This window comes from Chanodichthys erythropterus, chromosome 20, assembly GCF_024489055.1.
Source record: "Chanodichthys erythropterus isolate Z2021 chromosome 20, ASM2448905v1, whole genome shotgun sequence".
NCBI lineage: Eukaryota > Metazoa > Chordata > Actinopteri > Cypriniformes > Xenocyprididae > Chanodichthys > Chanodichthys erythropterus.
In genome coordinates, this window is record NC_090240.1 from 10711328 (window position 1) to 10730513 (window position 19186).

A 19186-nucleotide genomic window follows, 5' to 3' on the forward strand; every position below is an offset into this window, starting at 1 on the left:
AGCCTCTATAGCAATTTTGGGTCAACCTCGTTAACTTTGTGACATCATAACTTTTGAACAAAGATGAATAAAAAAAATCTGTTCAGTCATTTCTGTGCGGCTCAGACCAAAGATCACCTGATCAAAGTTTGGACAAAATTGGACAAATTTTGAAGGAGGAGTAGCGAAAAACGGAATACTGTACTTTTCAAAATGGCCACTACTGTACTGGGTGGAGACTTAATGTAAGATATTGAATGTGATCAGTATGAAGAGAGGAATCAGTTGTATTGACATTCATTTTTCTGGAACAAAGGGTTCAAAAGTTATAACCTTTACAAAAGTGAATATTTGAACTGGTGGTGGCGCTATAGACTTAGTCCTAGATACTCCAAAGTTGGTCAAATTACTTTTAATTACTATCACTACAAGCATGCCAAATTTGATAATTTTCCTTCTTATGGTTCATTGATTACCATACAGGGGGAAGAAGAATTACTACGAATTTGGACATAAAGGAATTGCATGTGATAGCTTCAGATTAGACCAGTTTTAGGCAGAATGCCTAGAACAGACACAAGTTCTGCATCTTTTCCTGCCACAGTACCTCATGCGGTCTGGGCATTTGTCACACTGAGTTTCGAACCCACGATGCAGAGCATTCAGGATCCGTGGCGTAACACATTGAGCTAATCAGCCATGCAAGTTCATCAGTATGCTAAGCAGAGGTTTCAGTGTGAGAAAGAGTTCACAAAAAAAAAGCTTCATAGCATGTTAACCATATTAGTATGCAAAGTTATTTAATGCCAACTAAGTTTTGGTTAACCTGTTGACTGAAGACCACATTAGAAAGAATAGCAATAGTTTAGCATGCTAAGCAATTACTGTGCTAAGCTAACTAGCATAAGACAACAAACACAAGCAAGGTCACATTCAGAGATGAATATCTCGGAAATGGTAGTGAATATCAAAAATCTGTTCAGTCATTTCTGTGCGGCTCGGTCCAAAGATCATCTGAGCTGATTTTGGACAAAATTGACCAAAATTTGTAGGAGGAGTAGCGAAAAAACTGTTTTTCATTTACTTCAATACGGCAGACAGGTACATTTAAGGAAAATGACAAATGATACATTGTCGGAATCGGCATAAGCCAGGGAATAAAATGACATGAAGCATACACATTTTGGAAAGTGTTTTCAAAAGTTATAAGCGTTTTTTAAATAATCATTACATCTGTGGAACAGTAGGTGGCGCTGTGCTGAAACTTCTCAGGTACCTTCACGACCTTCTAAAGGTCATACATACCAATTTTTGTGAAGATATGTCAAATTGTTTAAAAGATATCGCAATTTATGACAAAATTCAAAATGGCGGACACGTGATTCATCCAATATTGACAGAATCGGTATCGTCGGATTCGGCATGATCCAAGGAATCCATAGACATCTTGATTTTCTGACAAACTGTTCAAAAGTTATTGGCCAAAATAGCCATTTTTCATATCTCATGACCTGTAGGTGGCGCTGTTCCCAAGTTTGGCATAGACCCTCAGACCATGGTTCTGATGAAGGGTACCAATTTTTGTTTCGATTGCTCAAAGTTTGGCCGAGATACAGCCTCTATACTAATTTTGGGTCGACCTCGTTAACTTCGTGACATCATAACCTTTGAACAAAGATGAATAAAAAAAATCTGTTCAGTCATTTCTGTGCGGCTCAGTCCAAAGATCACCTGATCAAAGTCTGGACAAAATTGGACAAATTTTGAAGGAGGAGAAGCGAAAAAAACAAATACTGTACTTTTCAAAATGGCGCTACTGTAATGGGTGGAGACTTAATGTAAGATGTTGAATAGCATCAGCATGAAGAGACGAATCAGATGAACTAAATTTAATTTTTCTATGACAAACAGTTCAAATGTTAAAACCGTTAGAATGTTGAAATTTTGAACTGGTGGTGGCGCTATAGAGTTGGTTCTAGAGACTCCAAATTTGGTCCAATCACTATTCATGAGCATCTCTACAACTGTGCCAAATTTCATCATTTTCTCATGTTCCGTTGATAGGGCTGCCATAGACTCCCATTCGGGAGGAAGAATAATAATAATAAAAGGGAAAACGTACAATTACAATAGGGGCTACAGCCCCTTCGGGGCTTGGCCCCTAATAAGGGTCCATGAATAATCATGTACTAATACCTGAATTAACCCAGCAGGCACCGGACGTCAATATAACGTCAGATTGACGTTGGACCACTACGTCGGATAGACGTTGCATTTTGGTTGAAAATGAAAATTTGGTTGACGTCATAACCAAACGTCAGACTGACGTCAATCTCCAACGTTAGTAAGACGTTGCATTTTGGTTGAAAATGAAAATCTGGTTGACGTCATAACCAAACGTCAGACTGACGTCAATCTCCAATGTTGGTGTTGCATTTTGGTTGAAAATGAAAATCTGGTTGACGTCATAACCAAACGTCAGACTGACGTCAATCTCCAACGTTGGTAAAATGTTGCATTTTGGTTGAAAATGAAAATCTGGTTGATGTCATAACCAGACGTCAGACTGACGTCAATCTCCAACGTTGGTCAGACGTTGCATTTTGGTGGAAAATTACAATTTGATTTAATGTCAGAAACCAACGTCTGACTGACGTCAATCTGCTACGTCCAACATATGTTGCATTTTGGTTGAAAATTTAAATTGGGTTGATGTCAGAACTCCTACATCTGAGACATTGCGCTTTGATGAAAATAAAATCAAAATCGGTATCTGTCAAAAACCAACAACAAATTGTCAAGCTGTCAAATTCCAACTTTAAAGAAAGATATGGTTAGTATGGATTTTGTTGGCATGACATTAAACCTTCAATTTTGTTGTAAAATAAAAATTTTCATTCAGAGAGAAAAGACAACAAAAAAAAAAACATACCAAGAAGAGAGATCAAGATCCAATGTGAGACTACACCAAATTATTAAATTTTAAGACATTAGCAAAAAGAATAGTTTAACTTAATTTGAAAATGGAATTTACAAATGTTTGGTGGTTTTATCAGAAAAATGACAAAGAGATGAACTGGATTACAACAAATATGATTTATTTATTTGTTTTATTATTACCATTATTGGAACAGAACATTTTCAAAATAATAAAATTTTAACACCAACCTTATTGGAACTGAATATTTTTCAAAACATATTAACATCAGTTTTATTCACAGCTTTTTTTCCTGCCACCTCCACCCACCCTGTCTGGGGCATATTTTAAACAAATCGCAAAACAATACAAAATGAAGTCTTCAAGCAGCAGTGAGCACAATAGACCTTTTTCACACTTCCGGGTTTTTGGCTTCCGGAATGAGCCACGCAGTGTAAAAGATTTTCCGGTTACAGTGATAGATAGCCTCGATCAGAACCAGTTCGGGAATCAAAGTCGTTTTACGAATTAAATGTCTTGGAAATGTTTGAACGGCCTTGGTGAATTATTGGTGAGACTACAGAGCTCGCATTAAGAGCTAAATTTAATAAATAATTTGAAGTGATGGCGGTTAAACTGGTTATATTCTTCGTGTATGTTTGGCGCGGCTGTGCATTATCGCGCTCCATGTGCTGTAAAGACAGTGTCTGTCTAAACGTGCATACTATGTGACATTATTAATATTCAGTACTATTTAGGGTGGATAGTATGCACATAATGAGATGTATAGAGTGTTTTTAGCGACGTGCTGGGGAAATGATCGACTGGTAGATCCCTTATCACACAAGCCTGATCCTCTGATTCGTGAAGCAGGACTGCTCGCACCATGATATTTCTGGATATAAACACTTCAGTCATCTCTCACTCATTTTCCTGTCATCATCATCTTAAAGTGTGTATTATGCGCAGCATTGTTGTGCTATTGCAACATGCAAAGACTGATAGTTGTGTACAGTGTGGTTTTGGAAATTATGTCTTAGTTTAATCATTTTAATCGATCAGGATTAATTATAACATATGCTTGAATGTGGGATGTGATGCCATATGAGACATGCTATATATTTTTTAAAACGTAGCTATTAAACTCACGACATTATTATGTATCTCACGACTTTATATCCCACATTAAAGTATATATTGGGAGTTAATTTTTTTAATTAATAAATTATATAAATGTTCGTAGTACGTAATACGATCTGGGAAATTGCTGAATGCGTAGCTGCATAGCCTTTGCTGTATGACAGCTGGTGATATAAATCCATCTTCCGGTAAATTCGATCAACGGTCTGAGTGGCTGTATAAGCTACAAACAAGTAGAAAATAATTTATTTGTAGATTATACAAAAGCTATTTGGAAAACAGACAAAACAGAAAAGGTAAGAAGCGATATTTGAGAAAAGAGCATATCAATGTAATAGCCGTAGACGCATAGCGGAACTAACTTTACCCTGCGTCACGTGATTTCCGATTCTTGTGAAAAAGGTCTATTAAGTTGTCTCCTCTCTTCTTAAAAAGAGAAAAAGAAACAGGAAGCATTCAATCCCGAGATTGCATAGAGAGACAGGAGAATTCACCTCATCATCCGAGCGTATCAAAGATTACTTCAGGATGTCAGTGGCTCTGTTTGATGCTTTAGCTACTACTGGCACAATCTGTCTTTATATTCGGTCTTTTGTATTCCTCACGTTGTATGTCATTCAGTGCTGCTGTTTTGTGCTGTCGACAACGTGGTTCAACTTGTCAGCTGGCATTCTGGATTGCGTTCGCGTACGGTGGCTCTGAATTGTCAAAACGTCTCTCAAAATGCGTGCCACGGATGCGAAAAACGCAGAAAATCGAACCTGATGCGAATATTTTTTTGACGGACGAAAGTTTCGGAGGCAGTGTGCAAACGCGATTGACATAACGTGAGGTCGAATTTATTTTTTAACGTGCGAAAGTTTCGCATGCGAATTTCGGACTCAGTGTGCAATGACCATGTTTGATTGGAAGTGGATGTCTTGGATTAAACGACTTGAACGTTACAGTATTACATCTGCATAACTAATGCGCTTGAAAAAAATAGAAAGGAAAAAAGCATCAAATCGAACGAATTTCATGATTAAAAGCCGGAAGAATTGTTAAAACAAACAAATATAATAATGAAAAACCTACATGTTTAAACTTTATTTAAACTGTTTTTCAGGTGGATAAATATATATATATATATATATATATAAATATAAATATATATATATAATGTAACGATGCGGGAGTCATGATAAGATCCATGTGCAAGCTTTTATTAAAGTAGAGTGGTCGTACAGGCAGGGTCAAAACAGGAACAAACAGGAACAGTAAAGAACAGGCGGAATCGTAGTCAGGGTACAGGCAGTAGGTTGAGGCAGGCAGATATCACTCACATGTCGGTATACAAAGCAAGGGTCAGGACAGGCAGCAATGGGTCAATAAACAGGAAACAGACAGTAACGGTAACAGACAGGCAGACAGGGAAATAACGCTCGTAATTGTCACAGGGTGAATCAAGACTTCGCTGTGAGGTGGTGTGTGTGTGAGTCATTGATAGTCCTGGTAATGAGTATCAGCTGGGTGTGGTGATTAGTGTGGAGTGTGCATGGCTGTATGTGGCAACAGGTGATTGGTGGAGTGAGTGCATGTGATTGACAGGGAGGATTATGGGAAATGGAGTCCGGAGTGAACAGGAACGGGCAATGATCGTGACAATATATATATATAGATATAGATATAAATTCCAAGAAAGCAGCAATCAATCTGATTAGCTATTTTATTTAAAAAAATAATAATAATATAAAGAACAGACCAAATTAAAAAGCAAAGGAATTAGTTATACATTGAATAAAACATTAATTACAAGACTGTACAATAAACAGTAGTAATGTTTGCATTGTCTTCATGCACTTACTGTACTTTCCAACACATATATCATATAATCTTATGAACAAAAGTACACTGTAAATTGACATTGGTTAGAGACATATGTTACGTCCACACAATTGTAAGTTAATGTTGGCTTGAGACATTGACTTGAAGTTGATTTTTTGTTACTTTACTTGATGACTAAATGTCAGTGTTTGACATTAATTTGATGTTGGCTTCAGATGTTGGCTTAAGTTTGAATTTCAGTTAGTTAATACTACAACCTAAAACCAACACAATGTTTAATGTCAAATGATTTTGGAATTTGAAATTGTTCGGGAATTACCATTATGATGGTAAGGAGACGTTGGGTTTTGGTTGCCATACCTGATGATTAAATATCAGTATTCAATGTCAAAATTGACGTTGACTTGAGACGTTGGATTTTGGATTTCACCATACCGACTAACTACTTGCCAGCATTTGATGTCAGTTTCACATTAATTTTAAATGTTGGCTATATGTTGGATTTTGGTTACTTTACAATCTAACCTTAAACCAACAAAATATCAGTGTCTAATGAAGTAAGTATTGTACATCAAATTAACATTTTAGTATTAGACGTTGAACTGATATTGAATTTTGGTCACCTTGCGTCTCAACCAAGATGCAACCAAATATTGAAGTCTTATGACGTTGTGTGCTAGCTGGGTCTCTTTAAAAAACAGACTATGCATTATTTGATGTAAAAGTCAGCTATATTTGTGTTCTGAATACACAAGAGTTTTTTAAATGTAAAAATACACCTAAATATAAAACTAAGATGATGTACTTTAAAATTACAAAGAAGAATGCTAAACAGCTAGTATGGACATAAATATTTAATATAATGAGCTACATTTGAGCTACAACCGAATTTAAAATGACAGGAAAAAATATGTACAGTTATTTTCAGCAAAATTATTTTTTTACAGTGTACCTCATGACTAAATCTCAGATTACTCTCATCAAGATGATGTTGTTTCCATACATTTGTTAGATTTTAGTTAGTTATTACAACAACCTAGAACTAACAAAAGTATGTCTAATGATGTTAGAATTTCATGTTATGTGGATGTTACCATTGTGACGTTTAGAAGACATTGCGTTTCGGTCACCATACCTCATGACTAAATGTCAGTGTTTGACATGAATATGGCGTTTACTTGACGTTGGATTTTGGTTCGTGCAACCTAAAACCAACTAAAGACGTCTACTGATGTTAGTATTTGTTGTTGTGTGGACGTTATCATTATGATGTCTAAGAGTGGTTGGGATTTGGTAGCCATACCTCATGACTAAATGTCAGTATTTGACGTCAATATGACAGTGGCTTAAGACGCTGGATTTTAGTTAGTTGAATAGACGATACCACTTTGACGTATAGAAGACGTTGGGTTTTGGTTGCAATACCTGACGACTAAATGTCAGTATTTGACGTCGGATTGACGTTGGTTTAAGACGTTGATTCGATGTTAGATTTTGGTTAGTAAATGCCACAACCTAAAATAACAAAAGATCAACGTCTAATGATGTTAGAGTTTGACGTTGAGTAGACGTTACCACTTTGACGTATAGAAGACGTTGGGTTTTGGTTGCCATACCTGACGACTAAATGTCAGTATTTGACGTCATTTTGACGTTGGTTTAAGACGTTGATTCGATGTTGGATTTTAGTAAGTAAATTCCACAACCTAAAATAACCAAAGATCAACGTCTAATGATGTTAGAGTTTGACGTTGAATAGACGTTACCACTTTGACGTATAGAAGACGTTGGGTTTTGGTTGCAATACCTGACGACTAAATGTCAGTATTTGACGTCATTTTGACGTTGGTTTAAGACGTTGATTCGATGTTGGATTTTAGTAAGTAAATTCCACAACCTAAAATAACCAAAGATCAACGTCGAATGATGTTAGAGTTTGACGTTGAATAGACGTTACCACTTTGACATATAGAAGACGTTGGGTTTTGGTTGCAATACCTGACGACTAAATGTCAGTATTTGACGTCATTTTGACGTTGGTTTAAGATGTTGATTCGATGTTGGATTTTGGTTAGTAAATGCCACAACCTAAAATAACAAAAGATCAACGTCTAATGATGTTAGAGTTTGACGTTGAGTAGACGTTACCACTTTGATGTATAGAAGACGTTGGGTTTTGGTTGCCATACCTGACGACTAAATGTCAGTATTTGACGTAATTTTGACGTTGGTTTAAGACGTTGATTCGATGTTGGATTTTAGTTAGTAAATTCCACAACCTAAAATAACAAAAGATCAACGTCTAATGATGTTAGAGTTTGACGTTGAATAGACGTTACCACTTTGACGTATAGAAGACGCTGGGTTTTGGTTGCCATACCTGACGACTAAATGTCAGTATTTGACATCATTTTGACGTTGGTTTAAGACGTTGATTCGATTTTGGATTTTGGTTAGTAAATTCCATAACCTAAAATAACAAAAGGTCAACGTCTAATGATGTTAGAGTTTGACGTTGAGTAGACGTTACCACTTTGACGTATAGAAGACGTTGGGTTTTGGTTGCCATACCTGACGCCTAAATGTCAGTATTTGACGTCATTTTGACGTTGGTTTAAGACGTTGATTCGATGTTGGATTTTGGTTAGTAAATTCCATAACCTAAAATAACAAAAGATCAACGTCTAATGATGTTAGAGTTTGACGTTGAGTAGACGTTACCACTTTGACGTATAGAAGACGTTGGGTTTTGGTTGCAATACCTGACGACTAAATGTCAGTATTTGACGTCATTTTGACGTTGGTTTAAGACGTTGATTCGATGTTGGATTTTAGTTAGTAAATTCCACAACCTAAAATAACAAAAGATCAACGTCTAATGATGTTAGAGTTTGACGTTGATTAGACGTTACCACTTTGACGTATAGAAGACGTTGGGTTTTGGTTGCCATACCTGACGACTAAATGTCAGTATTTGACGTAATTTTGACGTTGGTTTAAGACGTTGATTCGATGTTGGATTTTGGTTAGTTAAAACCACAACCTAAAACCAACATTTTGGTTACCAGACGTCGCGACCTAAATTTTACCAAATATTAACGTCTTATGACGTTCTGTGCCTGCTGGGAATACTTAATTCAGCATGAACTAATGATTATTGAAAGCATGAACTAATCATGAACCAATGAAGAGCTAACCTTATGGAAGTAAAACAATGCCATATGTTTTTGAAATAAAAAGCTTGTTAAATTGCACTACTTGAAAAAAAATATGCATTGCATTAACAGTGCTTGTATTTTCATGCACTGTATTTTTAGGGCTTGCATTCATGGACTGAAATTCAACATGGTTGTATATTTAAGCTGTGAACATTTCAATTTAAAACATTTCACACACATTTTCATTGTTAAAAAATCATTAAAGGGGTGATGAACTGAGAAAATTTTCCTTGAGCTTTTGACATATAAGAGGTCATCATACTTTAAGAATATCCTGTAAGTTTTAGAGCTGAAAATGTCCTTGTTAGTCCAATAAAAGCTTTAATTGACACCAGACCCAGCAAACAACAGGATTTACAAAGTGGGGATCTATGATGTCAAAGGGCAGCATGCACCGCCTCTGATGAACGCCTACTTCATCACTGCCTGTTTAGCCCCACCCACCGAATCTCGCATAAATAACATATGTGGTGCTAAACCAGATCGAGCTACCAAGCAATAAACATAGCGTTGAGGATTACAAAATATTGTGCAGTGCCTGGACACAACAGTAACGCAACAACATGTGAGTAACAGTGTTAATTCTAATGCCTGATCTGATATTAATGATTCATGTACAGTCAGATGTTCTTTGTCTGTGTGTCAGTAAATCAAACCCGTGACTAAACGGCAACTTGCGTTGTTTCTCTTAGTAGGATGAAAATAATCTGTTATTTAACGGTGATTCAATTATATAAAGAAAGCGATCAAAGACCCTTTGCAATCTCTGGAGCAGCGCACACTGAAGCTGTCGATCAAACAGCACAAGTTTATCAGTGACACACGCGCAAAACTCCCGTTTTATTCAACAAATCTTTTAGTTATATCGCGTTTGCACTGTAAGTGAAGATGAAAAGATTCGTTAGTGTGCAGAAATTGAGTTGCAATGACGAGATCACTGCTTTCATGCGCTCAACAACACGTCTGTGTTCGGTTACACAGTGTTCATCTCTGCAACCTTTCATGCCACTATCTAAATATAATGCCATGGATCTAAATGTAATGCAACACTTTTCACGATTAGTTAACCTTGAGAGCTGTAATAGTAAAAATGCGTTAAAAGAGAGAGTAATAAGTTATTTAATATTCAAAGATGTCAGCCAATCACAGTAGTGGCCGTTTACACTGAAGTCTCACAGCAGACACGCCCCGTAAAACAGAGCGTTCAAACCAGAGGGCTAAAATCAGGGTAGGAAAAATGCCTTTTATTTATAAATTATAACAATTTTGGATGTAAAAAGCATACTAACATTATAAGTGCACCCCAGGAAACATAATAAAACAATAAACCAACGCAGTTCATGACCCCTTTAATCCATATTCACCTTTCAGATTTCACCTATAATATCCAACAGGCAATTTTCAGTCCATTTTATTTCGCGTCCACAAATTCAGTGGTTAAAATTTCAACATTTCACATCCGGGAACTGCAGGAAAAGCACTAGAGTACCGAGCATAATCTCCATCTGCTGTTAGCTGGTTTCAGGAAGTTATGAACTATAATTAACTGCATTTGTCAATTAAATGGTATATGGTTCGATTAGCATTAGATTAGCATTAGCTTGTGGACACACCATATTTGATTGTAAACGTTCCATGTATTTACAGGTCTGTTCTTTTGAGCCCATATATGTTTGATGTCAATAAATAATAAAATAGCTTCAGATAACCATTATCATCTGTTTTTTGTATGGGTGGTGAAAAGGAATAAGAATTAAAGCTGCAAGCAGCGATGAAAGGGCCCTCGCACCGAGGCTCACCGCCACCTGTTGGCATCAGGAAAACAGTGAGCAGTGGGTGACATGCATGTAAGCGAGAAAATACAGGAGAATTATGACAAAGTCATTTCAAAGTGCCACACTTCCTGTTGCCAGCAGGTGGCGCTGTGACCGTAACTGAATATTGGCATGTAGATGTCTTCAGGTTAGGACTGTTATCAAACAAACAAAGCAGATCGGACATTGTATGCCCTAGTTACAACAACTTCCTGTTTCATGGCGAAACATCAGACTTTGTCAGGCCCCCACGGACATGCCCTTCAGCGAAAACTGTAGATCTTCACAATAAAACGTCGCAAAGGCCTTTAGATTAGACTGACCAAATATGATGTTGATCTGATTAAGGCGCTAGGGGGAGTTTGTTAAAGTACACCGTATTGAAATGGCCAAAACTGCAAAAATTTTGCAGAGAAAATTCAAAATATCTCACTTCCTGTTGGTTTTACAGATTTTTCACCCATTGGCTTTTTTGTAGGTATTGGGCTGTTACATGTGTGCACCGAATTTCAGAACTATACGTGTAACGTAACGTAAAGGGCGCTTAATTGAAATTTTGCAAGTGGCGCTATCGCTATCATTTTTCCACGTCTAATTCTGAAACCCATATCAGACGTAAATTTTCACCACTTCTGAGGCGTGTGCAAAGTTTCATGAGTTTTCAAGCATGTTTTGGCTCTCAAAAATGCAATTCATTTCAGAGAAGGAGAATTAACTGAGCAATTACAATAGGGTCCTCACACCATCAGTGCTCGGAACCCAATGAAACTCTTACTGCTAATCATATTTTATTAGGGCCCGAGCACTGATAGTGTGAGGACCCTATTGTAATTGCTCAGTCAATTCTTCTTCTCTGAAATGAATCACATTTTTAAGGGCCTAAACATGCTTGAAACTGATGAAACTTTTCGTCAGAAGTGGTGAAAATTTACATCTGATATGGGTTTCAGAATTAGGTCTGGCAATATGGCTCAATAGCGCCACCTACAAAATTTCAATTAAGCACCATTCACACTACGTTTCACGTACAGATATGAAATTCAGTAGACAGATGTAACAGCCCAATACCTACAAAAACAGGGTGCAAAATTTGAAAACCCAACAGGAAGTAAGATATTTTGAATTTTCTCTGCAAAATTTTTGTAGTTTTTGCCATTTCCAGACATTGTACTTTAACAAACTCCTCCTAGAGCTTTAAACAGATAAAGATCATATTTGGTCAGTCTAATCTAAAGGCCTTTGTGACGTTAATTTGCGAAGATCTTGACTTTTCACTGAATGAATGAATGAGGCATTTATATAGCACTTTCATATGTACAACTGTACACCCAAAGAGCTTTCCAATCATATCAGGGGTCCCTCCTCATCCACCACCAGTGTGCAGCATCCACTTGGATGATGCGACGGCAGCCACAGTACAACAGCGCCAGTGCGCTCACCACACACCAGCTGAAGGTGGAGAGGAGAGAGAGTGAAAGAGCCAATTCAATGGATGGGGATTATTAGGAGGCCATGATTGGTATGGGCCTATGGAGGGAATTTGGCCAGGACACCGGGGTTACACCCCTACTCTTTACGAGAAGTGTCATGGGATTTTTAATGACCACAGAGAGTCAGGACCTCGGTTTAACGTCTCATCCGAAGGACGGTGTCTGTTACAGTACAGTGTCCCCATCACTATACTGGGGCATTAGGACCCACACAGACCACAGGGTGAGCACCCCCTGCTGGCCTTACTAACACCTCTTCCAGCAGCTACCTGGTTTTCCCAGGAGGTCTCCCATCCAGGTACTAACCAGGCTCAGCCCTGCTTAGCTTCAGTGGGCAACCGGTCTTGGGCTACAGGGTGATATGGCTGCTGGCCATATCACCCTGAAGGGTGCGTCCGTGGCGGTTTGATGTTTTAGTTTGATGTTTCGCCATGAAACAGGTAGTTGTTGTAACTTGAGCATACAATGTCCGATCTGCCCCAAACATAACATGATTCATTAGAGATCTGACCTGAAGACATCTACAATGCAATATTCAGTTACAGTCATAGTGCCACCTGCGGGCAACAGGAAATGTCGTTTTGCACAATAATTCACTCCCAGAAACACATTTAAATATGCCATGAAGTACCAAACATACTAGAAACACGTTAAATCATGCAACATTTGGCTAAGTGCTAAAGTATGCAATTAATGCCACGAAACACTAAGTTGTTGTAACTCAGGCAAACAATCCCTGCGTTCCATTCGGAAGGGCTCATCCCTATGCCCTAATCCCTTCAAAGAGTTTACCCTCCGGAGTGAGAGCTTCGAAGGGATTGAGGGTGTAGGGGTAAAAAAAACATTTTTTTTTTTTTTTAAACGCACTTCTGCGTCATCTTAACGAGACAATCAAGGAAGAGTACATTGTGCAAGCTGCGCCCTTTGTTTAACGTTAGTTTATTTATTTATTTATTTTTGGTTTATCGCACCATATTGTATATTGTGTCGATGTATTTGAAATATTTGAATGGACTGATAAAGGGAGCTGTAAAGTATTTTTGTTGAAGTACAATGTAATTTTGACCATAATAATGTACCAAATCTAACTCGTATAAATATTACAGTAGTATAGAAAAATACTATACAGACATTTATAGGTAAAATCGAACTCCGAGCCCCCTGTACCCATTCTGTGACGTCAAAGAACTTCCCTGTGCAAAGGATCATGGGGTCCCGAAGTGTCCATCAGCTGGCCCTTTGAAGTGGCCAGTTTTGAGCACTTCGGTTTGGAACAAACCTGCAATATGGCGGCCATGATTGTTTTTACTCCAAAGTGCCCTTTGGAGGGCGATATATCCCATTTGGAATGCACCGAATGTAACTTTGGAGGGCGATATATCCCATTTGGAATGCACCGAATGTCCGATCTGCTCCAAACTTCACATGATTGATAATAGTCTTACCCTTAAGACATCTACATGGCAATATTCAGTAATAGTCAAAGTGCCACCTGTTGGCAGCAGGAAGTGTGGCACGTCGAAATGACTTTGTCATATTTCAACTGTATTTACTTGCTTACATGCATGTCACCCACTATTCACTGTTTTCCTAAGGCCACCGGGTGGTGGTGGCCCAGGGTGCGAGGGCCCTTTCATCGCTGCTTGCAGCTTTAATTTATAATGTTTTGTTAGTGCATCGTGTCGTGACTTTAATTTGAGGGGCCCAATCATTACTAACTCATTATTAACTAACATCAACTCATGTCTTGTTAATGCATTATTTTGTCATGACTTTACTTGAGAGGGCCCATCATAATTAACTCATTATTAACTAACCATACACTAACATCAACTCATGTCTTGTTAATGCATTATTTTGTAATGACTTTACTTGAGAGGGCCCAATTATAATTAACTCACTGTTAACAACTTACTAAATTCAGCACATTATTTATCATAAACTTACTATAAAATACATATGCATTAACACAACTAGTGTTCAGGCCAGTTAAGTGATGTTGTGTGGCTTTTAAAGAAGTCAGCGAGAGGAAATACAGTATCATCGCGGCCTGCGTCTGGATGGAGATTGAACTGTACTGATCCCAGCAAACTTTCTAACCATGATCCCAGTTTGGTCGTTTCTTTGGGAACTGTACCACAAATGTTCTTTGTGGGTTTTGAATTTTTATTTAGCTGCGCATAAGTTGCAGGAGGGTGAGTTTAAGGGAAAGACAACATCACAAAACAAATAAAGACCTTTTATAGCATGTAGAAATGCAGAAAACTAAACAGCGTATTTAGTGTTTTCTACATTTGATGAGGAGAATCAATTAATTTTGTGCTATTCCGTAATGTTTATGCTATTCCGTAATGTTTATGGCAAAGCTGCAGTCAGAAGTTTAAATTCTGATAATATTATCTAAACTTGTTTCAAAGTCAGATTTCTTCTTATTCCTTCTTAAAGAGGCTGTTTGATAAGCCATACATTTTAATTAATGCATTAAAGGTGCTAAAGAGGATGTTTTGTTTTATACATTTTTGTAATATTACTTGAAACTGTGTTTACTAACTGATAAAAGACTATTTATTAGGTGCACTGAAAGGAATAATATTAATATACATAATCTGTGCACAAGGTAGGGCCTTAAAAACATCAGCCAATCGTTTATGCAATGATTGGCCCTCTGGCTTGTCAATCACTGCAGTGACGTTCCTTGTGAGAGACGTGCGCGGATTGGCCCTCTGGCTTGTCAATCACTGCCATGACGTTCCTTGTGAGAGACGAGCGCGGCTGCACATTCCAGTAACTTTCCACACTCCACAGGCGCTGCATGCAATGTTTTTGTCAGGAGACAGGAGTAACAACTGCAGATTATGAGTTACCTGCGGTGAGTCCGACATAATAATACACTAACAGCGAATGCCGGTGGTAAACAAACACTCGTGTTCCAATACTCGTGCACAAGTTTTGGGAGGCGTTCCCTTGAAATGAGTTCTGAAGGAGGGGGGTTGTTCTTACGCATGCGCTCATTTCAAAAATTCAGTAACAGTCTTTTGTTTCTCAGTCGACGAAAAGATCCTCTTTAGCACCTTTAACTATCAAACATGTACTAACATTGTAAATTGTAAACAGAACACACTCTATGCAGTGTACCACTAAGCTTCAACTTTTATTCTTGTTCTCTACATTACTTAACACAATTTCTCACTAGAGCCCCCTAGTGGTGTAGTTCCAAATTACATGTATTATAGTAAGCAATTACTATGAATAGAACATCAAGTATTATATATTTCTCAACATCTCCCCCATTACTCAAACAGAATTACTTCTTTTATAAGATCATTACCTTATTCAAGTCTTACTTACACAAACAAAAAAAAATATCTCAAATAATCATATTCAAATGAAAACTTACAAAACATTTCAAATAGGCTTTTCAAAGGAGCATAATGAAATCTTCTAGCACACTGCTATCCTTTTAACATACATTTTACTTTTTAAGATAGGGCAGCGATCTGCCTACACCCTTTACATATCTTCTTGGTCTGATTATTTGTTTCTTATCAGACCCATTACTCCATCACATATTCTTGAGTCCACACAGGTGGGCATCTCTGTCTTAAGCCCCTATTCAGACTCAAAGCAGTGTTCTCCGTTATACAGCCTCTTTCAGTTATTTCACCCTGTAATATAATTAGTCTGGTGCAACTTCACATCCAACAAGGTGCATGGAATGGTAAATATGTAGTATAGGAAAGAAAACCAGCAGCACTTGTGGCACAGAGGGGTCAAAAATATAAACAAAAAACTATGATGCTGGAGCTAAGTATCAACTTTATTTTGCCTACGCGTTTCGGCACACAGGCCTTCGTCAGGGCTAGTTTTTGACCCCTCCATGCCACAATTACTGCAGATTTTCTTTCCTATAATAGTTATTTCATCCTGTACAGAGTTTTCCTTTCTTTCTGGGCATAGTGAAAGACGTGCAGAATTTCATCTTTTCCCATCACTTAAGATGAAAGAGCTCAGTCCTGTTTGTTGTTGTACTGACAATGGATCATTGAACTGGGCTTCTCCTTTTTTCACATGAAAAGGTTTCCTCACTCTCACCTTACCTCTAATCGCAATTTTAAGGAATTTGGATCCTTTCTTACAATCGGTGTATTATTTACTTTTGTTCTGTCTTTGGGTCACACATGCTCTGACCTGAGTGAATTGATCAAGGCTATCCTCAGGCAGAAGAACATTCAACTTTGTTCTCATTGGTCGGCCCCTCAAGAGCAGAAAGGGGTCTCACCCGTTGTAGCATGGGGTATTGCTTGATAGCTCTTCAGCATGGTTAGGACTGCAGATTTTCAGGGCTTACAAGCCAAGTCAGCTGCCTGAAGACATTCTTTAAGCACCCTGTTGAACCGTTCAATGGCCCTGTTAGCCTGAGGGTGATAAACACTTGTCTTAATGTGCTTCATTCCCTGTGTTTTCACAAAATCAGCAAATTCAGACGAAGTGAACTGTGGGCCATTGTCTGTCTTGATGGTGCAGGGGTTTCCTTCTCGAGCAAAGATCATGGTCAGAAATTTCAGAACAGTCCCTGTTGTTACTGATGAAGCAAAACCAACTTCTGGCCATTTGCTAAAATAGTCAATCAGTGTTATTGAAAACTTACAGTCAATAGCTCACTTCTCGAAAGGTCCTACTATGTCAATAGCAACATGCTGAAATGGAACTGTGAACATTTTGGCTGATTTATCACTGGCCTGGCAGGTTACACATGCAGATAGGATTGTGTGAACAAGATCATCCATTCGTGGCCACCAATACAACTCTCTTAGATACTGTTTGGTTTGCACCAGCCCCTGATGTCCCTCATGTGCCAGATGGATGAGGCGTTCCCGCAGTGCAATAGGAACAATCAAACGATTCCCTCTGAAAATCAATGGAGATTCAACAGCCAATTCATGTCTAACAGGTAAGTATAGACACAAGTCACTGGAGACAGATTTTTTCAGTTTAGGCCAACCTGACTGAATTGTCTGGCGTAACTGTGACAGCTCTGGACAGTCCTCGCATTCAGCTTTAAAGTCCACTAGGTGCAATGCTGTCAGAAGCACCTGAATTTCTGCGATTTCAGTCTGTCTGTATGGCTCAATGGCATACATGAGAAACAATGTCCCCACACATACGTTGTCCACTTTTCTACTGCCCAAACACACGCAAGCGCCTCATTCTCCACAGTAGAGTATTTCCGCTCAGACATTGATAGCGTCCTGGAAGCAAAAGCTATCACACTGTTTTTTTCGTCCCGCTCCCACAAGGATCTATTCCGCACGCACCCGCTCCCGCCTAAAATTCACTCTGTGTTCACCCGCTATCCGCATATAGTGATTTTCTTCCCAACCCGAAATTTAGATTGTTTCCAGAATCTTACATCCAGAAACTTCCCCTAAAGAAAGAGATTGGGGATAACAAATATAAAATGTTGCATATACAAGATTTTGATTTGTTATTTGTCTTATGATGTTGTCAACACCCTAAAAAATGTCAGAGAAAAAAATGTCACAAAGAATAATATAGGCTAAATATCACAGAGAAAAATAGGTTAAATTAAATATCCTACAACATTTCCCTCAAAACTATAGGCTAAGCCAAAAATTCATATAAACGAAAACTGTTGGCTTACTAGCTATATTGCAAATTGAAATCTTTTTTTATTATCCATGCAAGAACAGAATGACGACCGTTTCAGAACATCTCTCGTCCAAAATCTGATCACAAAGGTTGAATGTTCTCTAAAGGTGCACTCGTGCAGACGTCTAATGCAAAGATTTTTTTTTAGTTACCGACCCCGGAAGAAATTTGTTGAACCGCGAAGTGAGTCCTAGGAATGAATGTAAAGCTACCATGTCTGTAGGTTGAAGTGCCTCCGCAATGGCAGTCAGGTGGTCTGGGCTGGGACGTAGTCCTTCTTTAGAAATTACATGGCCCAGGAACAGAATGCTTGCCTGCGTTGAAGGAGCTTTTGTCAAAGTTAATATGCAAGCCAACTTCCACTAGCCTTTGACGAACAGCTTGAAGGTTCTTATCATGGGCCTCCTGAGAATTACCATACACTATAATGTCATCTAAGTCATTCTGAACACCTTCCAGCTCCCTTAGGACCAGTTGCATCATTTTTTGGAAGGCTGATGGCGCTGAAGCCAGCCCAAATGGAACCCGAGTGAAACGGAAAAGGCCTTTGTGCATTATGAACGCAGTCAGATTAGAACTGTCAGGATGGAGAGGCAGCTGATGGTAAGCAGAACTCAGATCAATTTGACTGTAATGTGAAGCACTTGCAAGTTCTTTAAACAAATCCTCCATATGAGGTAATGGTTAGCAATCCATAATCACACTCTTATTGGGCTCACGGAGGTCTACACAAAGTCTAATGTGTCCATTACGTTTACGTACCACCACCAATGGACTAACCCATTCTGAAACATCAACTGGATCAATTATGCCCGCTGTATGAAGACGATTAAGCTCAGTGGACACTTTCTTGCGGAAGCTGAGAGGTAAGCATCAACATTTTTGATGTACTGGTGTCACTGTTGAATTAACTTGATCTTTGTGGATGAATCCTTTCACACATCTGAGGTGAGTAGCAGATACAGGTGACACTGTGTACACAGGACTTGTGGAATGTTCTGTCGTCTCAGAAGGTGCAGGTGAGATTTCATTGCATTGTCTATGTGCTTGTTACAGTACACTGGAGACGGACACAGACGTAATAGGTAATGTAGAGTTTATTTAACCACAGCAGAGCAAATGGATGAAACAGGT

The 19186-nt window shown here is 38.4% G+C and overlaps 1 protein-coding gene and 1 pseudogene across 1 annotated transcript in view; one reads left to right on the forward strand and one right to left on the reverse strand.

The window, feature by feature from the left end:
* opn7b (opsin 7, group member b) overlaps positions 1–19186 on the forward strand; it is a 101063-nt gene that overhangs the window by 57745 nt on the left and 24132 nt on the right. The window lies entirely within an intron of this gene.
* Positions 12639–12755, reverse strand: LOC137009993 (5S ribosomal RNA; annotated as a pseudogene).